The 19,721-nt window shown below is 44.5% G+C and overlaps 1 protein-coding gene across 11 annotated transcripts in view; it reads right to left on the reverse strand.

Moving 5' to 3' along the window:
• Positions 1-19,721, reverse strand: part of TNRC6C (trinucleotide repeat containing adaptor 6C) — a 201,284-nt gene that overhangs the window by 79,271 nt on the left and 102,292 nt on the right. Inside the window, exon 1 of one of the 11 annotated variants that reach the window (XM_085077888.1) lies at positions 17,768-19,256. The exons of the other annotated variants lie outside the window; for them this stretch is intronic. The gene's annotated coding sequence lies outside the window, so the exon portion shown is untranslated. Of the gene's footprint in view, positions 1-17,767; positions 19,257-19,721 lie in introns of those variants that run through there. 11 annotated transcript variants of the gene reach the window in all.

Below are 19,721 nucleotides of genomic sequence, written 5' to 3' on the forward strand. Positions count from 1 at the left end.
TCCAGACTAAATTAAAAGCAGATTCCCTTCCCTTGTGTCACCCCCAGCTATAAACACCACAGCAAGCAATTTACAGCTCTAAACTTAGGTGTCTGTGCCTTTTAAAGACACTTTACAGCTCTCAAACTATTTACAGAAGTGAGAGATATGGCAAGACCCAGGGTGTGGAACAGCAGCCAGAGGTTGGGCACATCTGGGAGCTCTTGGGACACCACTGGAGGTCCAGACAGCTAAAATGGCATTAGATGTCTGTATTTAAGATATTGAACCACCTTCTGTCATGACCAAAAATTCACCACCTGCACGACTGCTCAGGTTGTGCCAGTTTACCTTTTAAACCTTGTACTGTAAACTGAGGTTTGGGAAACATCTGCCCTTAGGAATTGCAAGCAGATATTTCCTTTAAGTGCTAAATTCACTTAAGACAAAGGTACTTAAAACTGTGCTTTTCAACAGCTCCTTCCAGGACTTTGCACAAAGTAATGACTTAGGTTGCCAAAAGAAACGGAGTTGAAACTGTAATAGATTTGCCTTTATTCCTGTTAGCTCGGAGGAGAACAGAAGTCCCCAGGATCTCAGGAACTACAAAGAAACAACATCCAGTCCCTTGATTTTCAGTGCTCCCTACCCAAGTCACAGCAGACTCTACAAAGGCCCTGTGCCACTGAACTCTCCCAAGCTGTCAGACTATTGCCAGAGGAAGTTCAGCCTTCTCTGGTTTTTGAAAGCAGGTGAATGAAACAAGTCCATGTAAAATGAGAAACTTTTTGGTTTCCTCTTGCTAGTACTTAACAAACCCCATGACATTACAGCAATTCCAGAACACCACAGTTACATTTAAATCCTCCTCAACACTCAGGGCAGTATTTAAAAACAAAAACAAAAAAACCCCATACAAAAACAAACCACCACCACTTTGCTTAACGTGCAGAGTTTTCTTTAAGCTATCAAAGTACATATTACCCAACCTTCTCCTTAGGCCTCTTTTTTTTTAATATCAAGTTCCTTCCCTAAAATACTAGGTTGGAAGGGATCTTAAGGATCATCTGGTCCAATCTTTCTTGGTCCAGCCAAGCCTTAAAAGTGTCCAACCCTGAGCATCAATTTTCACCACTGCAAAAGTCTCATTCCTTACACCAAACTCCACTATGAACTTTTGCTTCCAGACAATGCACCACAAATCAGTGGATTTTCCAAATCAAAGAAGAGCAAACATTTTGCTCCATTAAGAATACAACATATTTTATTGCCATATTATCACAGCCATGACAACATCAGAGGTAGAAGTGCCACTCCTCGCAAAAACCTGGGGTTTGGTTGTGGGGTTAGTTTTTTCATTTCTGAGATTAAAATAGCCTCGGATTAGCTCAGAAAATGATACTGTAATTTTTAATGGAGTTCAATTTTCCAAACTGATTTACATAATGACACTTCTGAATACATGTGCTTTAAATACGCTTAAAATAGAAATAAAGCGCCAAGCGGCCTCTCAGATGGCAACCCTTGCTGTCACTTTTAGGCAGAAATTAGTCATCTAAGAGCAAAACAAAAGGAAAACAATAAAAACATGGCTATATAAAGTTTGATTACGTTGTCAAAGGCATGTGTTGCAGCTTTACTTCCTGAGCGACAATTTAATCTTTATTGCAGGAAATACGCGAAAACATTTATGAATACAAAGCTCATGTTCTAAAGCAGGAGTGGCTCAGAATATCCCTGTAGGAGTTTGCCTTGTTCTTACATATGGATCTGAATCGGGAGGGAGTTTTATGAGCAAGGAGTTTTACTACAGAATGAAGTGGTGTTTTCACAGATTGCAAATCGCTTATGAAATCCAAGCCTAACCCAAGGTTATCTTTAAAGTGCTTGAGAGCTCTCTGGGAACAGGAAAGCAAGGGGAGCTGCAGGGCATGGCCAGAACAACTCCAGCACTGTTGCAGAAAGGTTTATTAATCCCTTTACAAAATTAACCAATCTAGGCTGGTTTATTTTTTAAGTTCAGTAAGAACTTGAGTTTTCTAGTTGGTATCATTGCTTCTGTGGCTGAAGGCACAGCTGGTATTTTGGATCAGCACTGATGGGACATTCTGACAGCATTTTGCAATAAGCATTTTGGGAATATTGTTCTTAAACAAACTTCAGGCAGAGTCCATTTGTATTACTGCCCATGCAGTGTTTTAGAGTTCAGAAGTTCCTGCAATAGATGAGGGCTAAACATGGACCTGTCTCTCTTGTCATTTTCTGCCACACTGCTCCAAACCTCAGCAGCCTCATTAATTTTGTTGTGCATGTAAGATGCTAAAGGTTTATTTAGCAAGATAGGAAAACCGCCTTTCCAGCACAGCATTATTAATTTGTGTCTACAGATGTTTTTGTCTGGTTTAGCCACCATACCTTAAATCCAGGATACTTCTTGTACTTTAAATCCTACTTCATGCTGCAACAACCTCCTTTGACAGTTGCTCTTACTGACAGAAATCTTACAATTTGCACAAAATTGCTCAAGTACTGCTCTTGTTTTGACTTCCCCCACCATACAACAGCCATTGTGCATTCCTGCACAGGCATTTTTCCTAAAAGTGATGATGGGAGGGAAAAAGATGGAAAAAAAGAAAATCTTTAAACTAGAACTGTAAAGAACTGGCAAATAATCCTCCAAATGCAGGCTGTGGAGACTTTTTAGGAGGAATTAATAGATCCATGCATTGTTACAGCTGATAACAGGTAACACAGGGTCTGGACAGCACAACATGAGCTCTCAAAGATGAGTTCTCCAAACCTGGTATCATACAGCTTCAAACAGAAAGGAAGACAATGACTACTTAGGAAGTTCTTCAAGATCTGATTCTAAGAAAGAAGTGGATGAAATAATGAAAGCAGAAAACAGCTTGAAGGGTGGTGACGGAATGGGATGAAAAAATAACATTAAAAAAAGAGCAGCCAACTCTGGAAAGGCAGCCTTTGATTCCTTCAGGACAACTGAAATACTGTCCCATAGGAAGAGGCAGGTGTTGTTGCTTTGAAATCACCCAGAACCTAAACAACAATGCAGACACCCACATGGATAGGAGGAATCCTACATCAAGCAAGAGGTCACCAGAGAATCAGCAATCCTTGTTTTCACAAGTGCTGGAACAGATAAACTAAAATTCTCTATTTGCCTATTGCTAGTTTTGTTTCCTGCTTCATCTTTACAGAGCCCAGCTCTGTGACCTTTCCAGAGTAAATATGGGGGAAGGCAAGGAGCTGGTGTGACTGTTAAAGTGCCAGCTTTGTTCCCTTGATATCCCAGCTCAGTCATTAATCAACAAGAGTCAAGCTGCTCCCTAATTACAAGCTCTCCAATCACCTCAAAAAAGAAAGCAGCATGCAAAACTAGGTCAAATAAATAAGAAGGAAATATGAAAAAAAACCCAGCACAAACACCCGGGGACAAATTGAGAAAAGCCAGAAAAACATGAGCATTGTACGTGTAAAAAGCAACAACAAATCAACCTTTAAGTGCTTCATTAACATGCAAGAGGAAATATTAGTTTTGATTCTCGCTGGGAAAGGGGGAGCAGTGACAGATGACCCTGTGAGGGCTAAAGTGACAGTACTTTTCTCTCTGCTTCAGCCCTGCCTAAAGAGGTCAGCAGGGAACAGATGGCCAACAGCCGCCTGCGCTGGTGTGCAGCCCGCAGATGACGACACTTCTCCCAGGGATTTCTCCCAGGGATTTCGTGGGGCTCTGCCCTGGGCAGGGAGGCTCTGGCCAAGCTGGTGGCAGGGGCAGCAGAGCACTGACAGCCAGGCTGCTGCTGCCCCAGCATCTCCACCTCTGCAATGGTCCACTCTGCTGAACACAGCTCCAAGCAAGAAGCTCAAGATGTGTGTAAAAAGCTCTTTTCCCAAAATTTGGGAAGAGGAATGATCTGGCTTCTCAGAAAAACTCCTAAGAATTGGCAGAGAAGAAGACAAGATGGAGCTAAACATTTTGTTACCACTCCAAAGAAGAAATCAGGCCAGCAAAAGCAAGAACAGCTTAAAAATTCCCGAGAGAAATGAGATGTTTTTCCACTGGCTGGGCCTGCTGTCATTTACCACAGGGACAACTGTGCCTAAGTCATTGCAGGCTACCTCAGAGCATGAGCAGGTGGATAGATGGCACTCTGGAAGAGCAGCAGATGGCAAAGACTGTGCACATAACTTACAAGGGAAAGAGAAAAACACTGGTAAGAGCTAACAAGGATTTGTGGAGGAGGAAAAAAGTCTGGTTTTTTTCCCCTACAACACAGATCCAGGTATTTTTGAAAAGGATGAAAGGGAGGCAACAAAACTACACAACTGACTTTTCAAGTCACATGGCAATTTGTTAGTAAGAACATGGCTGCTTCAATATTTAATAGTTTTAAGAACTATTTATTTAATAGTTTTAAGGCACATAACAAAATTACAATAAAACACCCAGGGAACCGATGGATTTTTGTTGCAGTATGCCACATGTCCAGCAGCAAAATTTTATTAACCACTCTGCTGCTGGAAAAATGTGTACACTTAGTTACTTTGGAGAATATGGCAAGTCATGCAGCTGCAAAACAATTAAGGAGAGAAAACATTCAGAACACCCTGATGAACTCAAAATGAAGAAAAAAAGCAGAGAGTAATTCAGTGAGGAAAAAGTGCAGGGTACCATGTTTGGCAGGAAAAATTCTATATAAATACAGCATAGGGAACAAGTGGCTGACCACCAGTTTTGGGGAGGAAAAAAAGCAGGTGCTACTGCGGATTTCACTCCAAAGGCAAAGCAACAATGTCACAGATGGTCAGAAATCCATCAGCTGCTGTGCTCTGTCCAGTTTGGGACTATCTACAGCAACAGAGATACAGGTCAGATGGACAGAGCCCAGAAAACAACACCAAGGAAATCAAAATAGCACAGTCCCATGGAAAAAACTTCAGACTTGGATTCACTGAATCTAAAGAGATGGAAACCCTGTTATTCAAAAAGGTTTTAAAGATAGAGGTAGAGAAGCATGGAGTAAAATCTTCCTCCTGTAGCTGTGGTAAGTAGCACTGAATTTAAATTGCAACAAAGAATATTTGGATTAGGCAAGAAGAAAAATCCTCCACACTGAAGCATTTAAAAAACCCAAACATTAAAATGTATACCAAGTCTTTATAAATATACATTTGAAGAAGAAAAAAGGAAAAATGGAAAAAGAAAAGAAGCTTCATTTTTTATGAAGCAACACTGATACAAGGCCACATTGACTCCTAGCCACAAAAACAATTAGACTGGAAACTGGAGGCCTCTACCCATTCACAAAGTGAAATCCTACAATCTCCTTTCCAGGGAATTAGTGGGGGAAAAGCCCTCAGTCACACCACTGTGGGCAAGTCTCTGGAGGAGTTCTGTGTGCAGGTGTGATCACACAGCTTGGAACTACACCCTGTAATTTGAAAGTCCAGGTGCAAAATTTGTTCCTGTGGGGAGCCATAAATGAAGTTCAATGAGAGTTTTTGTTCGACCTCAATTTATGATTTCTTAATCCCGTGTTTTGGGGTTTCTCACTGTCTAATTATATCCCTGTCCTGCATTCAACCCTCCTTAATACATTATTTGCCTTCCTCAGAAACATCAAAATATCATCCATTGCTAACAGATGTGGGCTGGGACTTTGATGCCTCCAGTTTCTTGTGAACTTATATTGAAGAGTGCAACAGAAATCTGACCTCCTGAACAGGAAGAGCAGCCTGATTCCTGCAGTCTTTTAGAAATCCCACCAAATTTGGAGTCTGTGCAGGAGCAGAGTGTAGCTGCCATTCCAAACCACCCAAGAACATCACAGCATTAGCTGAGACATGATGCGAAAAGCCACACATTCAATTAAAACTGGTGAAACTGCAGGCAGATTTTAGGTTGTCCAGAAGACCAAACTAATAATCCTGCTCCTATAACCTGTAAAATAGAAATTTCATGATCAGAAAGAGCACCTGTGCTCCACACCTTGTCCCGAGGCTGTGTTTCCAGCAGTAGTTTCTAATATGCCATTTTGGAATATTGGCTGAAGAGCAATAAAATCCTGGCAGGACCCCGAGGGCAGAAAAGGACAATGCCAGCTGGTGTGTGCTGCAGGACCTGGGCTCCTACTGAAGCTTCCAGTTCACCCAGTGTTACCTTATTGTGACCCTCCTTTTTGTACATGTAATGTAAATAACCACTCAAGTAGATTAGATTAGAACAAAAATAAAGCAGAACAGGCAGTTACTATCATTCAATTCAAGTTATTTTTCAAAAGCACACTGACCTGGCCTTGTACTAGCTTCTACTGGTAATTACCAATGACTAGAAGAGGGAGGAAATTCCAGAGAAGAAAAAGTTTTATAAATTAAGAATGCAAATGAACTATGACTGGTAAGCCAGAAGTTTGAAGAGCCCATATTTGAGCACTCCCCAAGTCCCAGTAAAAGTGTGCAGGGCTTGGAGATTTTGTTTTTCATCTACAGACTTCCTTTTGGTTTTAACACCTCAGTTTCTCCTGGGGTGTTACCTGAGAGGGATGGGTACTAATTGAGAGTACTGGAGTACAAATGGGAATGTTTCAGATGTGTGTTACCCCTTCATTACTAAGTCCTGCACACCAGAGTGGATCTGAAGAGCAAAACTGACACTGCAGAGGATTTCCTATTGACCCCATTGCCATTTCAGGTGCAGCCTGGCTCCACTCTGCTCCCATGCAGCAGGAAAGCATTACCTGCACCCTTGGAACTCATCATGCAGGGATGTTTCATTTAAAAGGAATCTGATAACTGCACTCCAAGACACATGATGGCAACCAAAGCACAGCAAGTGAGGACAATCACTTGATCAGTCATGGAAGTTATAATCCAAATGAGGAGATTCCTGTAGATAGAGTCCCACAGGGATGTCACCACACAGGTATGTGTCCCCTCTCCTGTGGAAGTGTTGCTCTCCACAGTGCAGGTTCATTAGTGTACATACAAGCTCCAACATGTGGCAACTCAAGGAGTTAGTAGGTAGATCTGACCATGGGCTAGAACACTGTACACCTCACCCTTGAATGCAAGTCAGGCATTAACCACATCAGAATTTGCTCCCTCTATCTGCTGACAACACCCCAGAAGACCCTAAGTACACCATCATAGCCAACACTCAGGACCAAGAGCAAAAAACCCCCATGCCCCAAAAAAAAGCTTGCATTAAATTCATCACTCAAAGCAGGCTACAAACAGCAAGAAACATGCTCTGAAAAACAACTCTCCTCCCCCAGCAAACACAGACTGATGGAAAAATTAAGCTACACACTGTGAAGAGTGCAGATAACCAGATTTACTTTCCCAGCGCTGCCTCCCTCCCAGGCCTGATGATAGTTACCAGCAGTTGATCTGGCATCTGCTCCACAGCTTGTCCCCAATCTTCCTGGGACATAATGCACAAAGGAAAACAGCTTTGGAATCCAGCAGCTCAGCAAGAGCACAGCATGTTTGTCTCTCCAGATACTGTTGGCTATTTTGGTTTCTGCAAATACTCCAGAAGAGGAGAGCCCTGTGCCAGCAGAGGCAAAGCCCCCTCACTGACCAAGTATCACCCTTCAACTGACCCAGAAGCACAAGACAAGCTGCTGGCTCCAACTATTTAGCTGAACTCCAAGAACACTAGAGGAGCACTGCTTCCTGGGGCAGCTGCACAGGGACACTGCAATGTAGGAGGCCAGGAAACTGGAACAGGAGCAGCAGCTCCACAGGATGTTTTGTCACACAGCACTGCCGCCGGGCTCAGAGCTGACCACTCCCAGAGCTGGAGGCTGGCAGAGCTGGTCAGCGCGTCACCTGTCCGGCACTACCGGGGTCAGGAGGGACAATGGGGTCAGGAGGGACAGGGCACAGCTGGGAGCACTGTGCAGCAAACCTTCACAGCCCTCCAGCAAGCACTCCTAAGCCTGTACGCTCCTCTGTTGAAAGAAAGTGAAAAGTGAGTTTGCGTAACTGAAATGATGCACCGTTTTGCCTGTAGGGATTTCCATCATGCCTAATGCTCCTTTCCCCCTTCCATCAGTTTGGTGCCAGGATTCAATTATTCCTGAGCCCAACAGCTTTGGCAGCAGCAGGTGAAAGCACAGTGAACTTACTTATTGCCAGAGCTGAAGATCAGGTTGGTGCTCTCACACAGGTGGGGCTGGACAACACTACCTACAGCATCAAAAAAACAGGGAACAGAATTTACCCTGTAGATATGTTTATGGTGCTGCTCTTGTGCTTATTCTGGGAATGAAGTGGTGCTGGCATCTTCAGCAAAAGACACCCAGCTTACAGCAGCCACAGCCACACACTGTTCATGTTCATGAGTGGCTCCAGCGTGATTAAACAGGTCCAGGAAGGTGAGGTATGGAAGCAACACCTCTCCTTAGGTAGACTTCCTGCCACAGTGGAAAAATGCACACACACTGCCCTAATTCCTACCCACAGGCAGGGAAACTGTACCAGGTACGTCTAAGACCAACACCAACACACACCAGCAACACTGAGGAGCAGCAGTGACCAGACATGTGTCACTCCACTCAAACACTCATCTCCCCTCCTGAGGTCCCCTCCAGACTGAATTTTCCTGTGATATTAAAATAATTTCCCAGATGTGTGGCAGAAGCTGCAGAAGCCAATCTCTAGGAAGACAGGATGGGTTTCTGCTACTATATTGAGATGTCCAGGTGTCACCTCAGAAGGCACAAGTGGTGGCAGATGCAGGACACTGCTGCAGCCCTGACTCCAGGAAGCTCATGGAGAGACCTGGATGGGGGAGCCAAAGGACAGCATCCTCATAGGGAAGGGGTGCTTCAAAATCTGGAATTAGAAAAAAATGAGGACACTATTTCTCATTCTGCAGAGCCCAGGGTGGGAAGGACAAGGTGCTCTCCACACCATACCACACACACTGCCTTGGGAAGCTGAAGTTCCTCTGCACTGTGTCACCTCCCCATAGCTGCTCCCACATGGACATGGAAGGTGAATGCACAGCTCCTGACACAACAAGGCAAAGTAAGATGAAAAAGGGAAAAGAGATGTAAAAACAACTCCTTGCCTTAGAAACCAAAACGGAAATGCACTTAAAGCGAATATGAAGATGGAGACCTAAGTTTTTGTAAAATATTTATTCTTTTAGAAGATTTCAGAATATACAAAGCCCACAATTTCCTTCTTCTGCATTTTTAAATTTGCTGAGTGAGCTCATTGAACATTCAAGCTGTTGTCTTCAAGTTTTCCAAATACCATTCTATTTAAAGGCACTGTGAATAGGGAATTCAATTTATCAAATGAATGAAAGAAGAATTCTTAGCAGGAACCCTGGTGAGCTAATCAAGAGTCACAATAAAATGTCAGGGGTCCTGGAATTCTCGGCAGGAGGTTAACACCAAATTTGATCCGAGTCAAGGAAGACAAAACACACTATAGACTAATAAACTGTACTGAAAGTTGTGCGCTGCAAATACGTGAAAGTTTAAACACAAAGGAAGAAATTCTATTTGGTTGGTGCACTTTCTACACTCCTAGGATTTAACTACAAAAATCAAAACACACTGTTCACCATGATCACGTCATTTAACTTAAAGACAACACTTTTGGAAGATTTTAATATGTTTTGAAGCTATTAAGTTTTTGTTCCACTGCATCTTCAGCTGTAATGCTGTTTTGAAAATTAAGATAGCACCATAATTTGGGTAAGATAAGAAACAATGACTCTGTACCTATCCTTAGGCTGGAAACTGGATTCAGGAAAAGATTTATCCTACCATCCAAAATTAAGGAAACTGCATAATCCCAGCTAGCACCTTTCCCTCCAGAAACCTACCAGAATTTAAAAGATTAGCTCAGCATTACTGAAAGAGTAATCCTTAAAGTTGATGAACTTAAAGGAAATAAACTTCTCTGTTCCCCTACTTTGCTTTCCATAGTAAAAGCATAAATTAGAATATCAGACCCAGCATCAGAATGGGCCATCATCCATTTCTCAACTCAGCAAATGAATAGCAGCTCCACGGGGGAGGAGAGAGGGTGGGGGAGAGATGGGGAAAGGAAATAGCCATAAATGATCTTCCAGGACAGGAAAACTAGTTGCAGTAAATACCACTTTGGAAATCAATTTATGGTCAATTACGATCTTAGTAATAACTATTTTATGCCTTCATTTAGTGCATGAAATGCCCAGGGGAGCAAATATTCTCAGAAATATATCCAATATGTCTCCAAGTATCTTATCTGATCAGCAGATGCAGACAGAATTCCAGAAAGAGCAGCTCTTGCTTGTCTGGATGCTGACTGAGGCACTGGGGATGGGGGGAGGATGGAAGCACAACTTCAGTGCAGTTGGGCTATCAGTGTGGCAATATCACCCAGATAAAATAGATTCTATCTATCAGTCTGGATTGTTGGCTTCAAAAGCAATGAGTTTGTCATCACTGCAGTATTTCACCTAGAAATTTGTGAAGCACATTTCATGCACACAAATGTAAGAAAAAATTAAAGTTGAGGGTCTTTTTTAAAGTGAATTATTATGTAAACATCCATCCACTGAGCCAACCACTGCTTTATTCAATTATTACATGTAAATGTGGTGGCAGAGTATAAAGACTGACATCTCTAGCTAATGTACTGTCGGTGTAATGAGACTTGGACTATTCTTTTCTAAAGTGAAGGAGCTGAGTTCTCTGAGATTGATTAGAAGAATAGAAATAGTAAAAATTACACATTCACCAAGCTCCACTAAGTCCCAGATAATAAATCTTCCACCCGAAACAGTGCTATTTATACTGAGACTGCTCCTTAACAGCAGCAATTCTATTACTGTGAGAGACCAAATTTAGCTCCACACCTGGATCAGACACATATTTTATTATGATCATACTAGGAAACATTAAATAGCATTTAGTTTGCTGCCACCTGGCTCTCCTCCTTCCTTATCAGAGGATGCTGCATCTTCCATATTAATTTTTTTTTCAAAGACTTTAGATAAACATATACTTCATTATAGTTTACATCAGCAAAGAGAAACCAAATAGTTTCATAGGCAGGAAGATGTGAACTTACGCCAACAGGTTATTTTTAACTAACAGCAATTTTTTACGCATCACAAAACAGGAATGAGGTACAGTACTGGGCACTTACAGCATTCCAGCCACGACAACATAAAGAGATAAGGATGATTAGATTTGCAGAGATGGAGCATCTTTTGTAAGAGAAAGAATTTCAAGCGCAGCACCCATTTCAAAGCTAACAATGTTGTAAAAATTCAGACAACAAAAACACTGGAAGCAATTCTCCTACGTTAAGTAAGTCTGTGCACTTGGTAAGTGCAATTAAAAACATTGAGAAAAGCTGAGACCTACAGACCAACAGAATGATGTTAGCAGAGGGATAATGAGGAATCCTGCTCCAGACTGCCTTTGGTAATACACTTGTGTAAAGAGACTCACCTGATTTACACACACACACAGAGACACACACACCCCCATCAGGTTATGCCTGCAGTGTTTAAATAAAGTTTTTTACTTCCTGTTTCATATGCAGTATCATCAGCAAGGCTACTGTGAACAGACACTGAGTTCCAGCAAAAGCATTACAAACACCACCCAAGACCACCTTCTATGGTCTATTAATGACCTTGTAAGAACACAGGAAAATGGCAGTCAGCACATTATGCATCTGTACAGCTGATTTTTTTTTTTTTAAATTCCTTGGCATTCTCCCTGAACTGCTCCTTTTTTCTAGAACGGTTTGTGTTAAAGCACTGGGCTGATGCTCTTTTGTTTACCAGTAACCAGCCACTGTTTAAAAACAAGGATCTCCATTGTCAGCACCGATGAATGACGTGAGCATCAGCCATGAAAACACTTTGGAATTCTGAAGAACTAAAAGACCTGAGAGTCGAAGGCTAGAGCAGGACTGAAATCAGACTGACACAACACAGATATCTGGCTGAGCTTAAAATAGACTTGGCAGAAGTCAGGCTGGACTAACAATCGATCCATGGATTCACTGACCACCCAGAATGTATCCAAGCGCTCCCTATCACTCCACCTAAACAAAAAGCTCTCCCACTTCCCATCGGGAAACCTTGGAAATAAATGCAGGATGAGAGAGAAAACTGTAAACTTCGTACATACAGAAGGGAAGAAAGGAATAAGAAGGGGAACAGCACATCTAAGAAAAATCAGGTAATGCCATTCTAAGAGATTCCTCTTGGCCAAGGCTGTAACAAAGGCAGCACCCATCATCCCTTCGGAAAGTCAGCATGGGAAAACGTGCACAGACCCCAGGGACAGGCTGGGGGGAGAGAAGGGCAGGAAGAATGGATCTGCCTTCGGAAAACACCCATGGGCAGCCACTAAACATAGCCCAGGGTGGTTGCTTTCCTTGCGGTGCAAGGGGGGTGGGTGTTATCTTTTCCTAAATGAGCCTATAGCTGGTAGCTGCATGATAACTATTTTGAGATGTAGAAACATATTTTTCTCTGGGGCTTAATTACCACAAAGGATGCCAACCGATTTGACAAGTCAATTTTTCTCTCAAATAAAAAAAAAAAAAAAAAACCTGAAAAACCTCATTGTCTAGCAATGCAGAGCTTAAAAAGCAGCCCAAATATCCAAGGGATAAATATTCGATATTTTCAATACAAAGCAATAAGCAATTGTTAACATTTCTCATAACTGAGCTCCCTTATAACACAGAAGTTCCTGACTGAAATCGAAGTAAATGTGCATCTCGTTTGCAATTTTTTAAATGGCTGTACATTTCAAACCCCAGAAAAAGCAGGCTGCAGATAGCTGTTTATTACAAATGACTTCCACCTCCTCCACAGCCCTCAAAGGCAAACTATAAAGCTGTGTGCAAAGCCAGACAATCTGGGCACCCAGCCATAAACCATCACTGCTGCAGCACAGATAACTGTTCTCGCTCTCAGCCATCCTTGGCTGCAAACCCACGGGGAAGAGCTCCAGAAACCAGACCTCAGCACCGGCAGGGCTTCTAATATTTTATGAACTTGAATTACAACTACGTTCAAGACCTCGGTGCTGAAAAATTACAGTGCTGATTCACACCCAGGGTTGAAAGCAAAACTCACCCAGATTTGCCTGGTACCCTGAACCTTGAGATGCAAGAACAGCCGGTGATTTTACAGCTGCCTTCAGTGACAGAAGCCTTTCTATTGGGAGGGAGAGAGAGACATGCTACTCTTCAAAAAAAAAGACAAAAGAATCAGATGCATATTTTAGCGTACTGCTGTATTTTCCACCATCTTTGACGTGACCTCAAGGAGCACTGTGACTATTCTGTGCAAGAACAGGCAGTTTGTTTATGACCAAATCCAAACATTTTTATCTTGGGCGGGAGATTTTAAAACATATTAGTGACAAGGCAGGAAGGTGTGCAAATGAAGTTCCAGAAAACACAGTTGTAACTGTGTTTGGGAATCCACAGTGAAGTTAACCATGATTAAGTAATGATAAAATAACCATAAGTACATCTCTTTCTGACATTTAAGATGTACAACTTAGCCATGCTTTCAGTTGGCAATTTTCCTAAACAGCACAGATTCCAAAAGGAAGATCAAATAATACCTTGAATCCCCTGCTTTCATACATTAAGAATAACCATCCTTCATTTGACCAATAGCATTTGCCAGTGAAGAGATGGTGCAGAGCACATAGATCATTTAGTAATGCAATTTACTGTCACTTCTAGATCATCTCCCCATTCAATAAAGTATACTTCTCTTCTAAACACTATTTGCCCTGGCTGATATCTTCATAATACAGCTGAAAACCTCAAGCCATTATCACTAGAAGGCATCAGCTGATCCTAAATTGGCTAGACTGCAGCGTCACAGGCATTTAAGAGGTTTCCTTATCATTCATCTTTAATACTGAGGGATCGACACACTCCTACCTGCAGCTTCCAGGCCAAGAGGAAACCTTCTAATGGTATTACCATTATCTTGTAATCTGAATTTTAAACAATTAAAACAATAGCACTTTTGTGTTGCAGGTCTCTACTGTAACCAAAGATGATATATTTTTCATCAGTTCTCATGTTCAAAGTCTTACATAAAAGCACTGATTTTTGTAAAAAGCAGCAATATTCACTCTGCATTTATGATGCTGAACCTTCAAAGAGAAGCAGCACTATAACAAAGCACTTAAATTTAAGTAATCAAGAGAGACCATTTGGTTTACCCGGGAAAAGTTTGGCCATTTTATTTTAAATCTGCAGTTCTTGTAGTCAATACGATCTGGCAATTCTTTCCAAATGAAAGCCTCTTTTTACTGAAGCAGGGGATGGCTCCACCCCTGACCTCCTCCATCAGCTTGTTTTGGAAAGGAGCCAGATGACAGCATTTGGAAAAGCGCATGTTTATCTCGGCGAGGCCAGCTGCTAAGTTAACATATTACCCGTTCCCACATCCCCCGCTCTTGGTTAAGTCTTCACAGCTAAAACTGAAAGTAAACGCTGCCATTGGGCTTTTAATAAATGTAACACCACAGAGAAAAGGAGTCTCTGTCGCATGGAGCATCTGAAGGGGCTGGAGAAGTGTAGGTCATTTTGAGTTAACAGCAGGCAGTAACTCTGTCAATAAGATTCCTGGCCTTTCTGAATGAAGTGAATGAAAATCTGAAAAAGAAGAGGTTTTATTTCTAGACTTATTTAAAGCTGTGCTTTCTGTAAGACTGCCACTCAGCAACAGTTTGCTCCAATACACAAGGAGATTATAAGCCTCTGCTTGACAAAACCTTTATCTTGTTTTATTGTTAGTCCATACTTGGCAAGGTATGGAACATGAGAGCTTTGAGAACTTCAACAAAGAATCTGCAGATTAAAAGTGGTCTTATGCCCAATTGTGTTTTTCTCATATTAAGGAAATTTCATCCCATTATTTTCAGTCTTAAAAACCACTTTCAAGCAAAAAGAGTATAGAATTACCTTACTTCCCTTAAACACCAGTGAAAGATCTCAACTTATCAAAAGCACAGCGTGTTATCTTATTAGAAAAGACAAATCCTGGGAAAGAAACCAGAAATTAAGCCAGAGAGGTGGGATTTTCATTGATCTCAGCAAGGTCCAGCAGGCTTTGCAATGGGCAAACCCCATCCACTCACAGGTGAAGGGAACCAGATTTTGGAAGAAGCCAAGATGCCAGCTCTGAGGGTGAATCTCCAAGTCCCCAAATGGTTTTTAGCCCTAGGGCAGTGTCCCAGAGCAAACTCCACTCTGCTGTGGCCAGCAGGGCAATGGCACAGCCCAAGGCTGCCCACAAGGACATTCCCAGGCACTAGGACTGACGCCCTGCACCACTGACAGCTCCAAAATAATCCATGTGCTGTAAGGCAGACGTACAGCACACACAAACTACCCCTGTGTGACACAACAGCTCTTAGCCTGATGGATACCCAGACTTAAATCTGTCAATATAGGAATCCACAGGATTCCTGTGGAGAGAACAGGAACATTAACATATCCTAAATATATCCTACTACAATCCAGAGGAGCTCTCAATAAAAAGCTTTGCCTGCCCCTGTTTTTTTCATCTCTACAAACAAAACCTTTAGACAAAAGTACAAAATATTGCCTAAAAAACAGCGCCTACTAATAGCATCCCTCTCACCCTGGAGTGAGTCCTGGCTCCAGCAGCTTTCCCTATGGCAGCACCTGCTCTCCGGGGGCTGCACTGAAATGAACCTTCCTCATCCTCAGGAAGCCAGAAATGATCTGGCTCATCTCATTTCCAGTCAGAAATTATCAGCTCCCCTTTGAAGGCAAGGACAAAGCCACACAAGGCATTATTACACTACTGCTGGTACCCTGAAGCACTCCTCTTCCCCCCCAAAAAAGTTCAAATTCATCTGATTTACTACAGCTTTTTACACAGATTGAGTGGCTGGGCTCGGAAGCAGCCAGGTTAGGTCACCCACCAGGCAGGAATCTGCAATCTCACCCAAAAATGCACCAGCAGTGCTTCCCGGGGCAGCCCGAGCCTCCCCAGCAGCTTTCTCCCCGGGGGATCCAGGGCTGGCACTGATGCTGCCACGTTAGGGAAAGAATTCCAGAAGCCAGAGCAGAGCGCATTCGGGGGTTGGTTCCTCAGCACACCATTTTGAGCTCACAAATAACCCACAGGAGCAGCCAGCCAGACATCCCAGGCATTCCTGAAGCCGAGGAGCAGCGGCTGTGGGAAACTCTGCGATGTGTTAAGCACAGGTTGCCTCCACTGCAAGTCACCTCCTATTTCCTTGGAAAACACCAGGGGAAGCAGTGAGAATCTGGGTGTACCTTCCCACTACTTTCTGGAGATTATTATTATTTTAAAAAAATGTAATATCCGAGAGGAAACTGCATTTAAATTCTCAGTCGTAGGGGAATCGAAAAAATAAAAAATAAAAAAATAAAAAACCCACCCACCGCGGGGAATTGGGGCAGGATTTGGAAGGCATGCCTCGCTCTCCAGTGCATCCAGCAGCAGTGCAGATGTTCTGCTCCTCTGCTCTGGCATTGTCCTCAGGTCCACAGCACCACCGACACCCACCTGATTTAAAGCTCTGCACCACCGACCAGCCCACTAACAGCGGGATTTATTGGAATTTTAATTACCTTAACCGGCCTAATGTCCACAGCAAATTTCTGGATATAAATTAGCATAATTCGCCAGATACATACATATGCAAACGAGAGGGAAAAATATGCAACAGAGCCGGCTATGACGTCCCAAAGATTATTTCTAAATTTAAACTGGCTGTTAGAATAATTGAATAAATCTCTTCTCGCAGATACACTCGAGTTGTAGCAGAAAATAAACTAGCCACAAAGACATGCAGCATTATTTTTAATGGGAAAAGAGGGGAAAAAACCCAATTGAGTTCAATAAATCCCATAATTGAACCTTCAACTAATTACATATTAAGAAGATTAACCTTTGACACAAACTTGTGATACAAACAAAGAAGCCTCAAACAACTAATAAACTTCCAGTGTTTCAAGATTTCTCAGGTTAACAACTGAGCCCTCCCCATTTTCCTCCCCTTCTGCGTCGCAGTTAAAGGAATAAACTCTGTTTAATATTCTCTCTCCCCCTGGACATTGCAGCTTTAGAAGAAAATCTCTCTGTGAATACTCAGGAGAAAATTACTGCGGATCCCCACAATCTCATAACGCGGGGGGAGAAGGGGGAAAACAACCCACATCTAGAGATTTCAACTTTTAAGAGCAAGCAGCCACGAAGGACAAAGCTGGAGCTCATGTGCTCGCCCACTGGGCAGCACTGCTGGCCATGCCCACAATTTCCTAGCCCTGGGATCACTTCCAACCCTCCGTGCGATCGTTTCCACACGTGGAAGTTCCAAAGCAAGAGCACACGGCGGTGCCTTGCAGCAGAAGCTGCCTTCGTGTCATTTCTGAGCGGCACAACATGCTCACAAATGGCACTTTCTGCTCGCCGCTCGGGGGGAAACAGCCATTCCGGATGGAGAAACATCACGGAATTCATTCTACCATTAAAAAAAAAAAGAAAATCCGGAGGTTGTTCACATTTTTTTAAAAATTGTATAAATGAATTTTGCAGTGTTTTGGGGCGTTACCTGCTTCGGTGACTAATAAGCAGCTTGATAATAATAATAATTTAGTTTAGGCTTGTGAAAAAGGAGGAATGCAGCAGCTTTGCAGGTCTCTTCCCCTGCTAACTTCTACCGTGCCCGGATTAAGAGAGCCTCTTACCCCTTCTTACCTTTTAGTCTTTTCTTTATGGGGCTCTTTGGCAGCTTTCGATTCAGTCTTGCTGTAAGGAAACAAGTGAGTATTTTGTCTACCGTGTAGGGGTCTTTCTGACGTGTTCCTTTCTTATTTTTAATGCTTCTTTTTTTTTGTAGTTTTTTGTAAGTGTACCCGTAATTTCACGAATATGAATACGAAAAAAATCTCACACGGCCAAAAAAATTAAGTTTTTTGTTGTTGTTGTCGTTTGTTTACCCCCCTCAGGGAAAAAAAAAAAGTCTGCCACACAGGAGATGAAAAAAAACCCAACAGATCAACAGGAAAACACTATCCAAGTAGAAAAGCAGAGCTTCAGTGTTATCCAGCCCAGAGGAGAAGTGCAGCAAAAGCAGGTCCAATTCCAAAACAAGCTTTTGATTTCCAGTGAAGCAAAAAAAAAAAAAACCAACAAAATAAGAAAAAACAAACAAACAAAAAAAATAACCAAGACCAAGAAACCAAGACAAAATACACGTTCAAGTCCCCAGCTAAATTTCTGCACGAGTGTGTCTTAAATACAAGTTTGCTTTTACGTGTTGCAGCAAAACCCACGAAAAGCCAGGATTTGGAGTTGATCGGGATGAGTTCTCGTGTGTGTGCCTCGATGGGTTCTCAGTCCACATGGAGGAGCATCTGAGGGTTTTTCAAAAAGTGCAAATCAAAAGGAGAAAAACCGGGATCCAGAAAAGAGTTTTTTAAGATGGATCCCCCCTTCAAAATAAAAGGCGGAGGGGGAGGGAAAAAAAAAAAATAACAACCCAGCGCGGCGGAGGCCCGGGGGATGCGGAGTCTCACATGGGGAGCGGGCAGAGCGGGATCCCGCCGGCAGCTCCGGGGGCGGAGGATCCAGCGGTGTCTCTGCCGGCAGCAGGGTCGGCGGCTCCGCAGGGACCCCGCGGGCGATCCGGGGCGGGAGGAGGATCCGGCAGCCGCTCCCGCAGGAAGGAGCGAGCGCTGGGAGGGGATCCGGGGAGGAGGATCCGGCAAAGTCTTTCACGGAGGGAGGAGGGAGCGGGGAAGCCCGACGGGCTGTGTGCCTGGCTGGCTCCGCGGGCGGGCGGTGCGGGGGATCCCGCGGCTCTCTCCGCGTCCTCCGCGGGGATCCGGCAGGGAGCCGGGGGTCGGCGGGGAGCGGGGCAGCCGAGGCGGCGGCGCGTCCCCGGGGAGCCGCAGCGGCGCCTCGGGCAGGGTCGGTCGGTCCGCCGAGGGGGAGGGGGGGGCGCAGCGCCTTTCGCCGTCTCTCCCGCTCGCTCTCGCCTCGTCCGCTCGCAGGGCAGGCGGTGCCGGGCTCAGTGCCGCCGGGCCGGTCCCCCGCTCCTCCGCGCCGCCGCCGCTGCCGCCGGAGCCGCCCTGGGGAGCAGAGGAGCCGCTGCCGCCGCTGCCGCCGCCGCGGCCATTTTGTCGCTGACTGACAGAGCCCCGCCAGGCAGCGCGAGACCGCGGGGCGGCTCCGCGCGCGCCCCCTCCCGCGCCGGCCGCCAACAGGAAGTGCCGCGCTCCCCCCTCCCCCCCCGAGCCGGCCCTCTGACCACGTGACGCGGGCGGGGAGGGGGAGCTCCCCCCGCCCATATGCAAATGACGCGGCGGCCGCAGCCAACCGGCGGCCGGGCCGCGCGCGCGCGCCGCGGGACACGCCCCCTTCTCCTTCCCCCCCGCGCGCCCTCCCGCCACCGCCGCGCGCAGCCCGCGCCCCGCGGGGGGAGGGGGCAGGGAGCTGTGTGCTCCCCCCAAAAACAGGGGTGCAGGGGGGGTTCGCCCCCAGCCCCGGCAAAGGGGTGTCGGGGCATCCTAGCACACACACGCACCCCGTGCCCGCGAGCGGCAATTCACCCCTCCCTCGCACATCTCCCGTGGGGGGGAGAGAGATGTGTCCCCCCAAAAGGGGTGCAGAGGGGCTGTGCACACGCACACACCCCCTCCTCCCCCGT

The sequence above is a fragment of the Lichenostomus cassidix genome, chromosome 18 (assembly GCF_008360975.1).
Source record: "Lichenostomus cassidix isolate B80296 chromosome 18, HeHo_3.0, whole genome shotgun sequence".
In the NCBI taxonomy this organism is placed as follows: domain Eukaryota; kingdom Metazoa; phylum Chordata; class Aves; order Passeriformes; family Meliphagidae; genus Lichenostomus; species Lichenostomus cassidix.